This window comes from Melospiza melodia, chromosome 26 (genome assembly GCF_035770615.1).
Source record: "Melospiza melodia melodia isolate bMelMel2 chromosome 26, bMelMel2.pri, whole genome shotgun sequence".
NCBI lineage: Eukaryota > Metazoa > Chordata > Aves > Passeriformes > Passerellidae > Melospiza > Melospiza melodia.
Window position 1 is genome coordinate 117,785 of NC_086219.1, and position 10,541 is coordinate 128,325.

Below are 10,541 nucleotides of genomic sequence, written 5' to 3' on the forward strand. Positions count from 1 at the left end.
CTTTTTTTTTTCCTGGGCTTTTTCATGCACGTCTTGGGGTTTTCTTCTGCGTTTTTTTCTTGCCCTTCTTGTTGTTTTATGGGTATTTTTGGTTTTGTCTTTATTTTGTTTTTTTCCTGGATTTTTTTCTGTGGTATTTCTGGGACTTTTCTTGCCCATCTTGAATTTTTCGCGGAGGGGGGGGGGTTTCTCGCCCATCCCGAGGTTTTCTTCTTTGGGGTTTTTTTTTTTTTGGTTTTTTTTTGGTTTTTTTTCTTTTCTTTTTCTTTTCTTTTTTTTTTTTCCCTAAGTTTCTCCTTGCCCTCCTGGTTTTTGGGTTTTTTTGTCTGTCTTCCTTCCTTCCTCCCTTTCTTCCTGTCCTTCCTTCTTTCTTCCTTTCATTTCCTTTCCTTATTTTCTTTTTTTCTTTTTCTTTCTTTCTTTCTTTCTTTCTTTCCCTGCATTTCTAATCTTGGTTTTCCTTTCTAGCTTTAGAATAAAAGAGCAGCAGTAGTAACTTTCAGGCTACCTGGGAGTAAAAAAAAACTCCAAAACGAAAATGATTTAAAGAAAACTATTCATTCCCTGGGAGCCTGAAATTTTCTACTGCTGCAAATGACATAGAGCTTTTATTCCTTCTTATAGATAGTTGATATTTTATACTTTATACAGCGCCCCCTGCCGTGTTCACCGGCGCTCTGCAGGCACAGCGATCCCTGCCGTCTGCACAGGCGCACTGCTTGCAGAGCGCTGCGGCGTCGTTCGGTTCTGTTTAATTAAACTCGGCTGAACTCGGCTTGGTTCGGCTCTTGGTCTAAACTCGTTTCAGTTCGGCTCTTCGGCTAAACTCGGTTGTATTCAGCACGTTGTCTAAATGCGGCTCAAGTCGGCTACACTCGGCTATTGGTTCCAGTCGGCTATCATCGGCTCTTGGTGTAAACTCGGCTATTTTCGGCCGCACTGGGCTCTTCGGTTAAAGTTGGCTGTTTCCGGCCACACTCGGCTCTTCGGTGAAACTCGGCTGTTTCCGGCCACACTCAGCTCTTTGGTGAAACTCGGCTATTTTCGGCCACACTCGGCTCTTCGGCAAAACTTGGCTCTTTCCGGCCACACTCGGCTCTTTGGAACAATTCGGCCCGGCTCGGCTCCCTCAGGGCGGGAAAGTGGACGCGAGAGGACCCCGGCACAGCGAGGCATTTACCCAGATGCCTGTCACAAACCCGCCGAAATACGCCCGCCCGCGGCGCCCCTGAGCCCACAGCATGTCTCGAGTACACATGAAACGCCACAGAAAAATCCGTCGGGGCCGCCATGACGTCGGTATTCCCTGCAGGCAGTCCAGTTACACCCACCCTGGTCCTCCACTTCCCCGCTCTTTTCGCCGCCATCTTGAGAAGGTCAACCAAAACTCCGCGACATCGGCCACGCGCCACTCCCAAGGTGGCGGCCTCTCGGTGCACGGCTGCAGTACCGCGCTCTGCCCACAAGGCGACAGCACTGCCGCCCGCCCCAGCCGGGGGCGCAGCGCGCCTCGGGGCTGCGGCAGCGAAGGCGGCAAAAAAGAACAGGGGCGATCCCCGCCGAAAACTGCTCTGAAATAAATGCCCCAAAACAACCGGGAAGAGGGAAAAAAAACCGTCTGCCTCTAATCTAATAGGATAAAAGACAAAACAAAACACTACACACAAAAAAAAAAAAAAACAAAAAGACATCAATTTGTTTTAAAAATAAATCTTTTTTTAAGAATTTTTCATATTAATATTCACATTTCTATTTACAATGTATATTGATGTACACTGTCCATTTATACATTTCTTTTTATAAATACATTTCTATTCCATATTGCATATATCCCTAAAACTTACATTTATTTCTGTATTTTTATACATATTTTTACATAGTAAGTATATATTTCTGTTACGATTTTTACTTCTGTAACACTTGGATGATTTAAAATAAAACCTTTACCTCCATCCAAAATAAAGCCAAAAAGAACCCCTTTTTCCTAAGTGTATTTAAAAATTTTTTAAAATTCTATTTTTCAGGTTCATATCCACATGTACATTTAAAATGTATACTTATGTATACTGTTATTTGTATTCTTCATTACATCTCTTCCTATTATTTGTGTTTCTTTGTATTTTGTGTTTATATATATTTATATCTTGTTTGTATATCTCAATATTTAGAAATATATATGACAATAATATCTACATTCATATTATTTAAAAAAAAAACCTGCCTCCAACACAATAAGAATAAAAAAAACCCCAACCCTTTATTTAAAACAAAATTTAAATAGGTTTTATCTTAATGTTCAATTTTTATATTCATATTTGTATTTATAATGTATATTAATGTATATTGCTTACTTACACATTTCTCTTTACCAATGTCAATTTAAAACTAAATTTACATTCTATAATAGATATGATGCAAATAGTATTTCATATTTTTTACATCTTTTTTTTCATATTTTTTTATATTTGATTAAATATTTCTGCGTCAAGATTTTTACTTCTGGAATTTTTACTACGGCAGCAGGCTATGTGGCAGGGCAGAACAGCTCCAGCACAAATGTGTGCACACACCCGTGACACAGAACGTGACAAACAGGGGGGACAAGAAACACGACACATCATGCTTGTGGTGAGGGGATTGAGGTGGGAAGGCAAAAGGGACCCCAAAGACACACTAGGGAACACGGCACACCGGACAACACGACACAGACCAGAGCTGTTCTGCACTGCCTGCCTGAAAGCTGCCATCAAAAGTAGAGCCTCTCCCTTTAGCCGTCCTAAGAGGCCCTTGGAGAAGATTGCTTTTCCCGCTGCCAATTTTTAAATCTGACCCAGGGATTCCCAACCTGCTACTCTCCCATCTCCAGGCCGTGGCCCCCGACTTATCTTTTGGATGATCGGTGATGGGAATCCACGCTGCACCTGAAATGAGTCTGCCTTGGAGGGCCCCATGATCACCTGTTAGTCTCGGGTCAGCTACAATAAAGAAACCAAAACCAAAGTGTGAGTCCAGAGTTATGTGGGCCAAATCCCTGCAAGGCAGCTACTTGTCCTCTCCTGAGCGTGCCTGGCTCCTTCAGGCTCCAGCTTCATCCTGATTCCAAGGCTGTGGCCTTTATTAGGAGTGGCACCTGGGTAAGAGAAAGGCAAAGTTAAATGGCATTCCTGTGAGTGCAGTGGAGGACCTTGTGTGCTCTGAGACATGGGAATGCCTCTGCTAGGCTTCTGAGACGCCTTGGGAGGGGCCCTCAAATAAACAAACAAACACCCTTTCTCACCCTGCTGCCTGCAAACCCCCTCCCAAGAACTCCTAAACTGGATACCTGATCACCCTCCCTCTCCCAGTCACCATCCTCAATCACCTGAAGCCTCAATCTCAAACATCATCCTTGACACTGGGCAGATCCCTCTTGTGACACGATGAATCTGCTGAAAAATTGTTGTGCTTCAGAGCTGAGCAATAACAACCACTTCTCCCCGCTGCCCACCTTGACTGCTGGCATCCAGATTGACTTCCTAAAAGAAAGACAAAGAACAGAGGTGTAAGAGAGTCAATTGAGAGGCGTAACAATTCTGCTGCAGAGGCAAATGGGGCCTCACCTGCTTGGGAGAATCCCCACACCTGGGATGGGCCCTCTGGCACAGATTTAATCCATCTCAATCTGAAAAAAAAGTTAGGACAAGAGTCACACTGTTGCAGGATAACTGAAGAGCTCCAGATATGATGTGTCCATCTACAAATCCCATCTAGAGTCCAACTACACCCCACATTACACATTCCAAGTCCCTGGGCCCTCTCCTATCACACCAGGCTGTGCGGCAGGGCAGAGCAGCCCCGGCACAAATGTGTGCTGAGAGCCGTGACATAGGACAGGACAGACAACGGGGACACAACAGGAACAGAAATCTCTTGGCAAGGAAAATGGCTGCAAGGACTGAGAGAATGCAAAAGGAGATGACCGAGCTGAGACCGATGGTGAGCTGATGAGGCACAGGGAACCCTGGAGGAAGAAGATGCTAACTGAATGCAGTAGTTAGAATAAATCAAAGATGGATGCCTAGGAATCCTACAGTTATACCCTCTACCTAACCTCATAATATTACAAGTCCTAATCCACCATAATGGATCCAGGTGGGGCATAGCTGTCCGGACAGCTCAAAACAAGACCTGACAAGACACCTGACTGGATGCCTCCAAAGACAGAAGAGAGTCGGATGCCTGTCTGAGCTCCCCAGTCAAAAGTTCTGCGGCCTGGGCACCTGGCCAAGGAATACAGAGATCACAGAGGCTAACAATGATGCCAGGGTTTCTGACAGGCCCCCCTAAGATAAAGATATGGCATACACAAACAACACATAATGCACAACAGACAAAGGACACGAGACACACCGGGACTGCTCTGCCCTGCACACCTCAGCACTGGGATCAAAAGTGAGACGTGGCTTTTATGGGGCCTAAGGGGCCACTTCATGAACACCCCCCACCTCCCAATTGGACTCAAAAACCCCTCCCAGTAATTCCCAAACCAGCACCATGCATTCATCCCCCCTGTGGGCCACAGCTCTCTACTTATCTCTCAGACATCAGGGGATGCCAGTCTGTCTCAGGTGCATAGAAAGGCCACCTCGTCAGCTGGGAAGGTCCTGCTGGCACTGGGCTGGTGTCTCTCAGACAGCTAGATTAAAGAGAACCAAACATCAGTGCCTGACCTTGGCACCGCATCGGCCACAACCCCACCACTCTGCTACTCACCGCGCTCCTAAGAAGGCCCGGCACCTCCTAACCCTGACCCTCTGCCACACGTGGAATGCATCTGCACCTGAAAGAAAGTTACAACATATGTCAAACACCACCAGGGTAACTCACAAGCTGCAAACACCTTATGTCAACCTAGGAATAGCATCCAGAGCCCAAGTACACCCCACATTACAAATTTCAACTCCCCATGGTTTGTCCTACTGCAGCAGGCCATGCAGCAGGGCAGAACAGCTCCAGCACAAACGTGTGCACACACCCGTGACACAGAATGTGACAAACAGGGGGGACAAGAAACACGACACATCATGCTTGTGGTGAGGGTCTCGAGGGGAGAAGGCAAAAGGGACCCCAAAGACACACTAGGGAACACGGCACACGAGACAACACCAGACAGACCAGAGCTGTTCTGCACTGCCCGCCTGAAAGCTGCCATCAAAAGTAGAGCCTCTCCCTTCAGCTGTCCTAAGAGGCCCTTGGAGAAGACTGCTTTTCCTGCTGCCAATTTTTAAATCTGCCCCAAGAACTCCCAACCCACTATTCTCTCATCTCCAGGCCAAGGCCCCCAACTTATCTTTTGGATGATCGGTGATGGGAATCCACGTTGCACCTGAAATGAGTCTGCCTCGGAGGGCCCCGTGATGGCCTGTGAGCCTCTTGGTCAGCTACAATAAAGAAAGCCAAAACCAAAGTGCGAGTCCAGAGTTATGTGGGCCAAATCCCTGCAAGTCAGCTACTTGCCCTCCCCTGAGTGTGCCTGGCTCCTTCAGGCTCCAGCTTCATCCTGATTCCAAGGCGGTGGCCTTTATTAGGAGTGGCACCTGGGTTAGAGAAAGGCAAAGTTAAATGGCATTCCTGTGAGTGCAGTGGATGACCTTGTGTGCTCTGAGACATGGCAATGCCTCTGCTAGGCTTCTGAGAAGCCTTGTGTGGGGGAGGCCTCAAATAAACACCCTTTCTCACCCTGCTGCTTGGAAACCCCCTCCCAAGAACTCCTAACTGGATACCTGATCACCCTCCCTCTCCCAGTCACCATCCTCAATCACCTGAAGCCTCAATCTCAAACATCATCCTTGACACTGGGCAGATCCCTCTTGTGACACGATGAATCTGCTGAAAAATTGTTGTGCTTGAGAGCTGAGCAATAACAACCACTTCTCTCCGCTGCCCACCTTGACTGCTGGCATCCAGATTGACTTCCTAAAAGAAAGACAAAGAACAGAGCTGTAACACAGTCACCATACACACTTCTGCTGCAGAGACAAATGGGGCCTCACCTGCTCGGGGCAATCCCCTCACCCAGGACTGGGCTCTCTGGCACAGATTTAATCCATCTGAATCTGAAAAAAAAGGTAGGACAAGAGTCACACTGTTGCAGGATAACTTAAGAGCTCCAGAGATCCTGTGTCTATCTACAAATCCCACCTAGAGTCCAACTACACCCCACATTACACATTCCAAGTCCCCGGGACTTCCCCTATCGCACCAGGCTGTGCGGCAGGGCAGAGCAGCTCCCTCACAAATATGTGCTGAGAGCCGTGACATAGGACAGGACAGACAATGGGGACACAACAGGAACAGAAATCTCTTGGCAAGGAAAATGGCTGCAAGGACTGAGAGAATGCAAAAGGAGATGACCGAGCTGAGACCGATGGTGAGCTGATGAGGCTCAGAGAACCCTGGGGCAAGAAGATGTTAACCGAATGATCTCTTCCAAGAACTGCAAAGATGGATGCCTAGGAATCCTACTGTCAGAAGCCTCTACCTACCCTCACATTCTTACAAGTCCTAATCTGCTATAACGGATCATTGTGGGGCATGGTTATCCATACAGCTCAGAACAAGACCTGACAAGACATCTGACTGGATGCTTCCAAAGAGAGAACTTTTGACTGGGGAGCTCAGACAGGTATCAGAATCGCATCTATGGCCTGGGTGCCAGGCCAAGGAATGCAGAGATCACAGATGCTAACAATGATGCCAGGGTTTCTGACAGGCCCCTCAAAGGCCTAAGGTAAAAGACATGAGATACCCAAACAACACAAAATACACAAAAGACAAGTGACATGAGACACACCGGGACTGCTCGGCCCTGCACACCTCAGCACTGTGACCAAAAGTGAGACTTTGCTTTCATGGGGCCTAAGGGGCCACTTCACGAACACCCCCCACCTCCAAAGCAGACTCAGAAACCCCTCCCAGTAATTCCCAAACCAGCACCATGCCTTCATCCCCTCTGTGGGACTTAGCCCTCTACTTATCTCTCAGACATCTCAGGATGCAGGTCCATGTCATGTAAAAAGATGATGGCCTCTACATCTGGGAAGTTCCTGCTGGCACTGTTGTTCAACAACCACCTGGTGTTTCTTAGCCAGCTACATTAAAGAAAACCAAATATCAATGCATGACCTCAGCAGCACACTGGCCTAAACCCAACAATTCTGCTACTCACCATTGTCCTAAGAATGCCCGGCACAGAAATAGGAACAGATGCTTACAGTTGTAGCAGAGAGACTTGAGCAATAACAACTGCTTCTGTAAGCTACTCAATGCTAACCTTGCCCATCTCACCTTGACTGCTGACATCCTGCTTTACTTCCTAAAAAGAAAAAGAACAGTGCTGTATTGGAAAAACAAAAAAAGGCTCCCAATATTACCAGTTAGATTGTGCCTGGGCCAGTCTGACCCTCGCTGCTGGGCCAAAGGCAGCAACTGCGGCGTGTCACCCCAGAGATACCTTAGCTTGCTGGTGGTTGCAGCTGGGCACTGAACAAGTCCAGGCTTGTAAGGGACCCCGTTACCTCAGGAGGATAGCTTCAGGCGATGGTGAAGAGAAAAAGGAGAGGATTCTGCTGGAGGGTTTAATGTCCAGAGGTTTATTCCATAGTTACAGAGGTCTGAACGTGAGGACCTGCTCCAACAGAATCCCAGACCGCATGGTCTGATCACCTTTTTAAGCTCAGGGACAGGGGGAGGGGAGGTACAGGTGAGCCACCAACCAGGTGAGAGGGGCAGGGTCTCAGGGGAAGATGACACCCAGACAGGCCAATGACCTCTGGGCATAGGGGCATCCTTTAAACTTGACCAACCACACGACGCCTTGCTGGAACGTTAGGTCTGAGTGACAGGACTCACTCAGCATGGGGGTAAGGGGGAAGGGAGAGAGACATAGGCACACCTGGGAAAGTGACCTGGAAGGCCAAAATGGGACAATACAGCACACCACAACATCTCCCCCTAGTTTTGTTTAAAAAGAAGAGGACTGTGTTTGTGGTGCAGAATGATTGTCAAACCATGGTTGGTAAATCAGTTTTTCCTCTACAGGAGGGTCAGTGTTTTTCACTGAGGCTTCTAGGTCATCCATTGGAGCACGGAGGGCTTCCAAATGGTAGACCTCAGGAGGGGGAGATGAGCTTGAAACTAACTTGAGAACCATGCGTTTGATTAGTCCAAAAACAATGCTAAAAACTACAATAACTATAACTAAAATAAACAGCGCTAAAAACACAGTTTTCAGAATAGATCCCAACCAGCCCAAGAGTCCCCAGCCATTGAACAGTCCATTCAGCCAGTCGTCAGTTTCTCTGTTGATGTCTGAGAGCCTTTGTCAAGGTAGTCCATATGTGGTTTGGGCTGAGGCACTATGCAGGAGGTCACAGGTGGGATGATCACGAGTAGGACGAGAAGCAGGCTCGGTCTCAAGGTGTCTCGAGGCTACACACGAACAGTGGGATCTAAACTGCCACAAAAACTTGAAACAAATATATATTATAAACTATTCCAGATAGGAGGCTTAAATGGAATTTCCTCCAGAGAACGCGTGCGGCGTTTTCTTCTCCAGGCAGCATGAGCAACCTGGGGTGCTTCTGTAGATTTCTCTGATACCTTGGGAACATAGGGCTTTACCCATTTGGAAGGAACCCACCTTAAACCAGAGGGGGTGGACACACAGGCATATCCACGTCCCCAAGTAACCAATTTGTAAGGTCCCACCATTTTCCAAGTCTCAGGGTCCTTTCCTAAAACTGGAGGTTTTTCCTTAATTAACCTATGATTGCTCCCCCCAAAGTGGCGTAGGATGGGTGGGTTCAGGCTGTCAAAAGAACAATTCAGAAAATTTATTGTGAATAGCGCCCTGGATAACCGGATGTGGGGAGGTTCTACCTTCAGAACCTGTTGTTGCTGGTCCAGGACCCTTTTAATATCACGGTGAGTTCTTTCTACAATGGCTTGACCTGTAGGGGAGTAGGGGATGCCAGTTTTGTGCTCTACTCCCCATTGCTGCAGGAAGCTCCCAAATTCCTTGGATTTGTAAGCAGGCCCATTATCAGTTTTCAGCTCCTTGGGGATGCCCATGAAAGAAAAAGCCTGCAAGAGGTGCTTAGTAGCATCAATAGATGATTCTCCTGTGTGGGCAGAAGCATAGACCGCTCCAGAAAAGGTATCTACACTAACATGAACATATTTCTGCCGTCCAAAAGACTGTATGTGTGTTACATCTGTTTGCCACAGTTCACAATTGTTCAGTCCCCTTGGGTTTGCTCCCGTACTCACTGTAGGGAGTGCATGTTGTTGGCAATTTGGGCATGTGGCCACAATCGCTTTGGCCTGTTCTCGAGTGATGTTAAACTGACGAACCAGGCCAGGTGCATTTTGGTGGAAAAGCTGGTGGCTGATTTTTGCCTGTTCAAAAACATTTGGTAGAGTGGCCATCACTGCAGGTGCAGCAAGAGCATCTGCCCTTCTGTTGCCTTCAGCGATAAACCCCGGCAAGTCAGTGTGTGATCTGACATGCATCACATAAAATGGTTGCTCTCGGTGAGTGACTAACTTTACCAGTTTTGAGAGCAATTCGAAAAGTGCGATGTTAGACACATCTTGCAGTATTGCTTGATCTGCCCTGGATACTACTCCTGCCACATATGCAGAATCTGTAATCAGATTAAATGGTTCTGAGAACCTTTCAAAGGCCCTAACAACCGCAGCCAATTCAGCAACCTGAGGTGAACCTTCCACCTCAGCAATGTCTGTCTCCCACTGCTGGGTTTGAGGATCCTTCCAAGTCATAACAGACTTGTGGGACCTCCCGGATGCATCTGTGAAGACAGTTAGAGCCCTTTTTAAAGGTCTCCTACTTAGAGCACTTCTCAGTTTTAAGGTAAATTGAACATCTTGTTCGAACAATTTGTGAGCGGGCCGCGCTACCGAAATTTGTCCTGAGTAGGAATCCAGAGCAAACTGCAACACTTCATTTTCTTGAAACAATTGTTCCAGTATTTTCATAGTATTTTGACCTGATTTTAACTCAATTGAAATGTGAATGCACTTAAAATCACATCCTGCTAACTCCCTGATCCGGGTCCTTGCTTTCCGGATCAGTTCTGCTACCAGCTCCTGAGGCTTTGTCAGTCTCTTGGACCTTTTGTGACTGAGGAAAACCCATTCTATGATCAAGAGAGGGTCCCTCTGGTCCCGGTCCTTTTTTGGTGTGTTCTTTGCCTTAGGTGTTTGTTTTTCCTCCCACTGGAAAATAATTCCATGGAGGTGTGGCAACTTACCTAGGATGATAAATTTGAATGGCAGGTCAGGCCGGCATCGGTTGGCCTGTCTTGTGGACATTGCAATCTGAACCTTTTCTAGAGCTTTCTGTGCCTCTGGGGTAATAGACCTAGGAGCACCTGGGTCCTCTCCCCCTTTCAATAAATTGAAAAGAGGGGCAAGGTCTTCATTAGTCAGACCGAGCCATGGTCTTACCCAATTCAAAGACCCACACAACCTGTGGACAT

At 47.2% G+C, this 10,541-nt stretch overlaps 1 long non-coding RNA gene across 1 annotated transcript; it reads right to left on the bottom strand.

The window, feature by feature from the left end:
• Positions 1-1,748: 1,748 nt before the first annotated feature.
• LOC134429626 (uncharacterized) lies at positions 1,749-4,043 on the bottom strand. The gene is made up of 3 exons (XR_010030628.1): positions 3,600-4,043; positions 3,362-3,515; positions 1,749-3,130 (listed from the first exon to the last, which is right to left on the bottom strand). It is a non-coding gene; the product is annotated as an uncharacterized LOC134429626 (long non-coding RNA).
• Between the last annotated feature and the right edge of the window lie 6,498 nt (positions 4,044-10,541).